The sequence below is a fragment of the Liolophura sinensis genome, unplaced genomic scaffold (genome assembly GCF_032854445.1).
Source record: "Liolophura sinensis isolate JHLJ2023 unplaced genomic scaffold, CUHK_Ljap_v2 scaffold_630, whole genome shotgun sequence".
NCBI classification, from domain to species: domain Eukaryota; kingdom Metazoa; phylum Mollusca; class Polyplacophora; order Chitonida; family Chitonidae; genus Liolophura; species Liolophura sinensis.
Genome location: NW_027018565.1, coordinates 1 through 8,916, shown reverse-complemented (window position 1 = coordinate 8,916; position 8,916 = coordinate 1). Strand labels below are relative to the sequence as shown.

The window sequence follows — 8,916 nt, the reverse complement described above, 5'->3', positions numbered from 1 at the left end:
AGGCTGGCAGCAAAAAAAGACTTTACACCCTAAAATACACAGAACTACAATCGTCCCTACTGAAAAACGCAAGTTGTAATGGGGGTCTGTGTCCTATCACACCAGCCAACTTTTTTTAAAATCAATCATTTTTGCACCACATAATGCTTACTACCTCTAAACCTCACACATAAAGTTACAGCTTGATACATGCAAAAACTTTTCAGTAGGAGGAATTTAACTTGGGGTACCCCTATCTTGGAAATGTGTCTGTTTGTCCGTCCTCAAGCACCAAGTTCAAAGCTCTGTAGTGCACATACCCTTCAAAATATCTTAACCAGGTCAAATGTTTTGGAAAGCTGGTATGTATATCTGCAAGAAAAAAGAAAAAATTCCAATGACAAAGTATTTTACATTTTCCATTGACAAACATTTAGAAAATTATGGATTTTCAAGTAGATTTTACCTTGTCCACTTCAAGTCTATGCCCAAAACAGCAGACAGTGTTTCAGCAGAGATGCCTGTTTTTCATGTTTTGTGACCTGCAGGATGATTTGAAGCACATTTACCTAGTGTGTGGTGGCACACATGGGAGGAACCTGACTTGGTTTGTAAATTAAATGCACACTGGCCCTCTCTACTACTCTAGCCAAGTAAATTAATCTGCTGATGTGTTTTTATCCAGCTGTGTGAGGCTGGGCCCTTATATGTGATGCAAGGCCTTATTGACCATCCTTAATCACACCACCCTATCTATCAGCCACATACTCCAATTTCACTGGCAGCACTCAAATTTTGCATTATTTATCAAATGTCAGCCCCAAAAGAGACATTTTAAAAACCAGGAACAATGAAACATTGTCTGTGTTTGTTCCAGTCTGTTTATACTCCTGTACTACCCTTGACCACAGAGCGTTTTAGCCGATTTTTAGACAAAATGGATATGTGGGGAAAATATAGAATTAAAAAGCTTTAAAACTGCTCAATCAAGTTCCATGTCAATGCAAACCACATCGCAGATGTACCCACCAAATATTATCAGGCTGTTGCCAAATCTGAGCACACAGTGACATATTACATGTTTTGGCACAAGTGGACAGATCAGGCCACAGACCCCCATTAGTTTTCCATAAGCGACAATGTTAACGTTTAGCGCTGTAGCTCAGTCCCAAACATTCCGAGGCCAATAAGCTTTGGTGCATACCTGGCCCAGCCTGAGAGAAAGAAGCTGTAAAAATCTTGACATAGGTTGACTGGAAAAATCTGGACCTTTACATGCCGGCAGCTGGGAGGGGTGCCTAGCAACGCCAAGGGGACGTCACTCGCAGCCTCGTCACCACCTGTCTCCTTGTGTCCTCTCGCCCAGAATTTCAAACTTTCACCATTAAAACTCATACCTGCGCAAAGCTTAGACAATTTCCATCATTTTCATACCAAGCATGCACTTGTACACTAAAAACGGCAGGCTGGCAGCAAAAAAAGACTTTACACCCTAAAATACACAGAACTACAATCGTCCCTACTGAAAAACGCAAGTTGTAATGGGGGTCTGTGTCCTATCACACCAGCCAACTTTTTTTAAAATCAATCATTTTTGCACCACATAATGCTTACTACCTCTAAACCTCACACATAAAGTTACAGCTTGATACATGCAAAAACTTTTCAGTAGGAGGAATTTAACTTGGGGTACCCCTATCTTGGAAATGTGTCTGTTTGTCCGTCCTCAAGCACCAAGTTCAAAGCTCTGTAGTGCACATACCGTTGAAAATATCTTAACCAGGTCAAATGTTTTGGAAAGCTGGTATGTATATCTGCAAGAAAAATGAAAAAATTCCAATGACAAAGTATTTTACATTTTCCATTGACAAACATTTAGAAAATTATGGATTTTCAAGTAGATTTTCTTGTTTACAGCAGTGTTAAGAAAATACTTAAAAGCCAAAAGTGTCAAAATATATATCAAAAGACAGGTAATTTATCTGACAATTCACTTAGCAAATATAGGACATACCTTTTAGCAACTTTGTGCAAAATTTGACTTAAAGTGATACAGGTGGGTAGCAAAGCGGAGTTTCAAAATTCCAGAAAAGTACATTTTGATCACCATCAAAGTAAACATATGCATCCAAATTGATATAGAAATGCTCATAGGCAGAGTTTCCATGGATAGGGCTAAAGAAAAGACTAGTATCCCTTTTACATAGTGATTCACATGATAAAACCCTTTAAAAGATCACCCACTCCCCCCCACACACACACTACCCCCCTTTCCCGTCTCCCCCATGGCTGCCATTGGTTGGCTGGCTTACCTCAACTCACAGTGCAAAAGAATCCCACCACCTGTGTTGTTGCCTCAGACTAAATTAGTACTTTCCACATAACAAACACCAAAGTGTGACACTGGCATCTACAAGAGATAAGTAGAGGGGAGAAATATGAATTTGCCACTTACAAAAATAAAGCCACACAGTACATGCACATTGGTCATTCAGACAGTCAGCAAGGCAACCCTCCCAAGACATGTTGAAGGGACCCAAGAAGAGGGGAAAAGCTATACTTTTTAACCTGTAACAACACAGAAATCCTCAAATAATCAGTGAGAAATTACATCCGTAATCAGGTTCCACACTGGGTGTTGCTGGGTGGGCATGAGGAATGGACATTCAAACTGTCTGTACATATATGAGAAACCTGTGACGTTTCCCCGGTTGGGGGGGTGGGGGGGCCGGAGGGGTATGTGTCATGGTGTAGTACCGGACCAATGACGGGGATTCTAGGTCGGCCAAGGGAGTGGAAGACTGCATCCGAATGGTCAGGCCTTTGAGGAAGCTGAACGGCTAGCAGACCCCACTCACCTAGGTAGATCCCAGTTCAATATATGCATAAACCAGGCAAAGTTCACTGACGCCATGTTTGGGAGACAAGATCTAAAGAGGGAAACCAAGACAAAAGCTCAATAGGTATTAAACTAGGATGTGAAAGACATATGTAGCTGTCTAATTTCTAACTTGTGTGTGAGGACATTGGAAACATAAAAAAAATCCCAGTTGCCCAGGGAGGTGGATGCCACACTGGGCCAGATACTAAAACAAAAACTCCTTGAGATGTCGCAGGAACAGCGTACTATGTTCTGGTGGAAAAACAGACACCTGGTGGGGCAGAGACTCATTTTCACAAGGGCAATATTCCAACAGATCACACTCACATGTATGCTAGAAACTTGAAATTGATCATTTTTGTTCCAACGCCACACATACTGTGTGAGTGCACATGTAACTTGTCAGAGGAATGAATATACACATGCAATGAAAACTACATGCCTACAGTGGTTTATTTTTAAGTTTAAAGAGGAAAATTTACCTTGTCCACTTCAAGTCTATGCCCAAAACAGCAGACAGTTTTCCAGCAGAGATGCCTGTTTTTCATGTTTTGTGACCTGCAGGATGATTTGAAGCACATTTACCTAGTGTGTGGTGGCACACATGGGAGGAACCTGACTTGGTTTGTAAATTAAATGCACACTGGCCCTCTCTACTACTCTAGCCAAGTAAATTAATCTGCTGATGTGTTTTTATCCAGCTGTGTGAGGCTGGGCCCTTATATGTGATGCAAGGCCTTATTGACCATCCTTAATCACACCACCCTATCTATCAGCCACATACTCCAATTTCATTCGCAGCACTCAAATTTTGCATTATTTATCAAATGTCAGCCCCAAAAGAGACATTTTAAAAACCAGGAACAATGAAACATTGTCTGTGTTTGTTCCAGTCTGTTTATACTCCTGTACTACCCTTGACCACAGAGCGTTTTAGCCGATTTTTAGACAAAATGGATATGTGGGGAAAATATAGAATTAAAAAGCTTTAAAACTGCTCAATCAAGTTCCATGTCAATGCAAACCACATCGCAGATGTACCCACCAAATATTATCAGACTGTTGCGAAATCTGAGCACACAGTGACATATTACATGTTTTGGCACAAGTGGACAGATCAGGCCACAGACCCCCATTAGTTTTCCATAAGCGACAATGTTAACGTTTAGCGCTGTAGCTCAGTCCCAAACATTCCGAGGCCAATAAGCTTTGGTGCATACCTGGCCCAGCCTGAGAGAAAGAAGCTGTAAAAATCTTGACATAGGTTGACTGGAAAAATCTGGACCTTTACATGCCGGCAGCTGGGAGGGGTGCTTAGCAACGCCAAGGGGACGTCACTCGCAGCCTCGTCACCACCTGTCTCCTTGTGTCCTCTCGCCCAGAATTTCAAACTTTCACCATTAAAACTCATACCTGCGCAAAGCTTAGACAATTTCCATCATTTTCATACCAAGCATGCACTTGTACACTAAAAACGGCAGGCTGGCAGCAAAAAAAGACTTTACACCCTAAAATACACAGAACTACAATCGTCCCTACTGAAAAACGCAAGTTGTAATGGGGGTCTGTGTCCTATCACACCAGCCAGCTTTTTTTAAAATCAATCATTTTTGCACCACATAATGCTTACTACCTCTAAACCTCACACATAAAGTTACAGCTTGATACATGCAAAAACTTTTCAGTAGGAGGAATTTAACTTGGGGTACCCCTATCTTGGAAATGTGTCTGTTTGTCCGTCCTCAAGCACCAAGTTCAAAGCTCTGTAGTGCACATACCGTTGAAAATATCTTAACCAGGTCAAATGTTTTGGAAAGCTGGTATGTATATCTGCAAGAAAAATGAAAAAATTCCAATGACAAAGTATTTTACATTTTCCATTGACAAACATTTACAAAATTATGGATTTTCAAGTAGATTTTCTTGTTTACAGCAGTGTTAAGAAAATACTTAAAAGCCAAAAGTGTCAAAATATATATCAAAAGACAGGTAATTTATCTGACAATTCACTTAGCAAATATAGGACATACCTTTTAGCAACTTTGTGCAAAATTTGACTTAAAGTGATACAGGTGGGTAGCAAAGCGGAGTTTCAAAATTCCAGAAAAGTACATTTTGATCACCATCAAAGTAAACATATGCATCCAAATTGATATAGAAATGCTCATAGGCAGAGTTTCCATGGATAGGGCTAAAGAAAAGACTAGTATCCCTTTTACATAGTGATTCACATGATAAAACCCTTTAAAAGATCACCCACTCCCCCCCACACACACACTACCCCCCTTTCCCGTCTCCCCCATGGCTGCCATTGGTTGGCTGGCTTACCTCAACTCACAGTGCAAAAGAATCCCACCACCTGTGTTGTTGCCTCAGACTAAATTAGTACTTTCCACATAACAAACACCAAAGTGTGACACTGGCATCTACAAGAGATAAGTAGAGGGGAGAAATATGAATTTGCCACTTACAAAAATAAAGCCACACAGTACATGCACATTGGTCATTCAGACAGTCAGCAAGGCAACCCTCCCAAGACATGTTGAAGGGACCCAAGAAGAGGGGAAAAGCTATACTTTTTAACCTGTAACAACACAGAAATCCTCAAATAATCAGTGAGAAATTACATCCGTAATCAGGTTCCACACTGGGTGTTGCTGGGTGGGCATGAGGAATGGACATTCAAACTGTCCGTACATATATGAGAAACCTGTGACGTTTTCCCGGTTGGGGGGGTGGGGGGGCCGGAGGGGTATGTGTCATGGTGTAGTACCGGACCAATGACGGGGATTCTAGGTCGGCCAAAGGAGTCGAAGACTGCATCCGAATGGTCAGGCCTTTGAGGAAGCTGAACGGCTAGCAGACCCCACTCACCTAGGTAGATCCCAGTTCAATATATGCATAAACCAGGCAAAGTTCACTGACGCCATGTTTGGGAGACAAGATCTAAAGAGGGAAACCAAGACAAAAGCTCAATAGGTATTAAACTAGGATGTGAAAGACATATGTAGCTGTCTAATTTCTAACTTGTGTGTGAGGACATTGGAAACATAAAAAAAATCCCAGTTGCCCAGGGAGGTGGATGCCACACTGGGCCAGATACTAAAACAAAAACTCCTTGAGATGTCGCAGGAACAGCGTACTATGTTCTGGTGGAAAAACAGACACCTGGTGGGGCAGAGACTCATTTTCACAAGGGCAATATTCCAACAGATCACACTCACATGTATGCTAGAAACTTGAAATTGATCATTTTTGTTCCAACGCCACACATACTGTGTGAGTGCACATGTAACTTGTCAGAGGAATGAATATACACATGCAATGAAAACTACATGCCTACAGTGGTTTATTTTTAAGTTTAAAGAGGAAAATTTACCTTGTCCACTTCAAGTCTATGCCCAAAACAGCAGACAGTGTTTCAGCAGAGATGCCTGTTTTTCATGTTTTGTGACCTGCAGGATGATTTGAAGCACATTTACCTAGTGTGTGGTGGCACACATGGGAGGAACCTGACTTGGTTTGTAAATTAAATGCACACTGGCCCTCTCTACTACTCTAGCCAAGTAAATTAATCTGCTGATGTGTTTTTATCCAGCTGTGTGAGGCTGGGCCCTTATATGTGATGCAAGGCCTTATTGACCATCCTTAATCACACCACCCTATCTATCAGCCACATACTCCAATTTCACTCGCAGCACTCAAATTTTGCATTATTTATCAAATGTCAGCCCCAAAAGAGACATTTTAAAAACCAGGAACAATGAAACATTGTCTGTGTTTGTTCCAGTCTGTTTATACTCCTGTACTACCCTTGACCACAGAGCGCTTTAGCCGATTTTTAGACAAAATGGATATGTGGGGAAAATATAGAATTAAAAAGCTTTAAAACTGCTCAATCAAGTTCCATGTCAATGCAAACCACATCGCAGATGTACCCACCAAATATTATCAGGCTGTTGCCAAATCTGAGCACACAGTGACATATTACATGTTTTGGCACAAGTGGACAGATCACACCAGCCAACTTTTTTTAAAATCAATCATTTTTGCACCACATAATGCTTACTACCTCTAAACCTCACACATAAAGTTACAGCTTGATACATGCAAAAACTTTTCAGTAGGAGGAATTTAACTTGGGGTACCCCTATCTTGGAAATGTGTCTGTTTGTCCGTCCTCAAGCACCAAGTTCAAAGCTCTGTAGTGCACATACCGTTGAAAATATCTTAACCAGGTCAAATGTTTTAGAAAAGCTGGTATTTATATCTGCAAGAAAAATGAAAAAATTCCAATGACAAAGTATTTTACATTTTCCATTGACAAACATTTAGAAAATTATGGATTTTCAAGTAGATTTTCTTGTTTACAGCAGTGTTAAGAAAATACTTAAAAGCCAAAAGTGTCAAAATATATATCAAAAGACAGGTAATTTATCTGACAATTCACTTAGCAAATATAGGACATACCTTTTAGCAACTTTGTGCAAAATTTGACTTAAAGTGATACAAGTGGGTAGCAAAGCGGAGTTTCAAAATTCCAGAAAAGTACATTTTGATCACCATCAAAGTAAACATATGCATCCAAATTGATATAGAAATGCTCATAGGCAGAGTTTCCATGGATAGGGCTAAAGAAAAGACTAGTATCCCTTTTACATAGTGATTCACATGATAAAACCCTTTAAAAGATCACCCACTCCCCCCCACACACACACTACCCCCCTTTCCCGTCTCCCCCATGGCTGCCATTGGTTGGCTGGCTTACCTCAACTCACAGTGCAAAAGAATCCCACCACCTGTGTTGTTGCCTCAGACTAAATTAGTACTTTCCACATAACAAACACCAAAGTGTGACACTGGCATCTACAAGAGATAAGTAGAGGGGAGAAATATGAATTTGCCACTTACAAAAATAAAGCCACACAGTACATGCACATTGGTCATTCAGACAGTCAGCAAGGCAACCCTCCCAAGACATGTTGAAGGGACCCAAGAAGAGGGGAAAAGCTATACTTTTTAACCTGTAACAACACAGAAATCCTCAAATAATCAGTGAGAAATTACATCCGTAATCAGGTTCCACACTGGGTGTTGCTGGGTGGGCATGAGGAATGGACATTCAAACTGTCCGTACATATATGAGAAACCTGTGACGTTTCCCCGGTTGGGGGGGTGGGGGGGCCGGAGGGGTATGTGTCATGGTGTAGTACCGGACCAATGACGGGGATTCTAGGTCGGCCAAAGGAGTCGAAGACTGCATCCGAATGGTCAGGCCTTTGAGGAAGCTGAACGGCTAGCAGACCCCACTCACCTAGGTAGATCCCAGTTCAATATATGCATAAACCAGGCAAAGTTCACTGACGCCATGTTTGGGAGACAAGATCTAAAGAGGGAAACCAAGACAAAAGCTCAATAGGTATTAAACTAGGATGTGAAAGACATATGTAGCTGTCTAATTTCTAACTTGTGTGTGAGGACATTGGAAACATAAAAAAAATCCCAGTTGCCCAGGGAGGTGGATGCCACACTGGGCCAGATACTAAAACAAAAACTCCTTTGAGATGTCGCAGGAACAGCGTACTATGTTCTGGTGGAAAAACAGACACCTGGTGGGGCAGAGACTCATTTTCACAAGGGCAATATTCCAACAGATCACACTCACATGTATGCTAGAAACTTGAAATTGATCATTTTTGTTCCAACGCCACACATACTGTGTGAGTGCACATGTAACTTGTCAGAGGAATGAATATACACATGCAATGAAAACTACATGCCTACAGTGGTTTATTTTTAAGTTTAAAGAGGAAAATTTACCTTGTCCACTTCAAGTCTATGCCCAAAACAGCAGACAGTGTTCCAGCAGAGATGCCTGTTTTTCATGTTTTGTGACCTGCAGGATGATTTGAAGCACATTTACCTAGTGTGTGGTGGCACACATGGGAGGAACCTGACTTGGTTTGTAAATTAAATGCACACTGGCCCTCTCTACTACTCTAGCCAAGTAAATTAATCTGCTGATGTGTTTTTATCCAGCTGTGTGAGGCTGGGCC

The 8,916-nt window shown here is 41.3% G+C and overlaps 1 long non-coding RNA gene across 1 annotated transcript; it reads right to left on the bottom strand.

Annotated features, from left to right (window-relative positions):
• Nucleotides 1-1,701: 1,701 nt before the first annotated feature.
• Nucleotides 1,702-5,250, bottom strand: LOC135481713 (uncharacterized). The gene is made up of 4 exons (XR_010446178.1): nucleotides 5,189-5,250; nucleotides 4,570-4,690; nucleotides 2,292-2,389; nucleotides 1,702-1,793 (listed from the first exon to the last, which is right to left on the bottom strand). It is a non-coding gene; the product is annotated as an uncharacterized LOC135481713 (long non-coding RNA).
• Nucleotides 5,251-8,916: the final 3,666 nt, after the last annotated feature.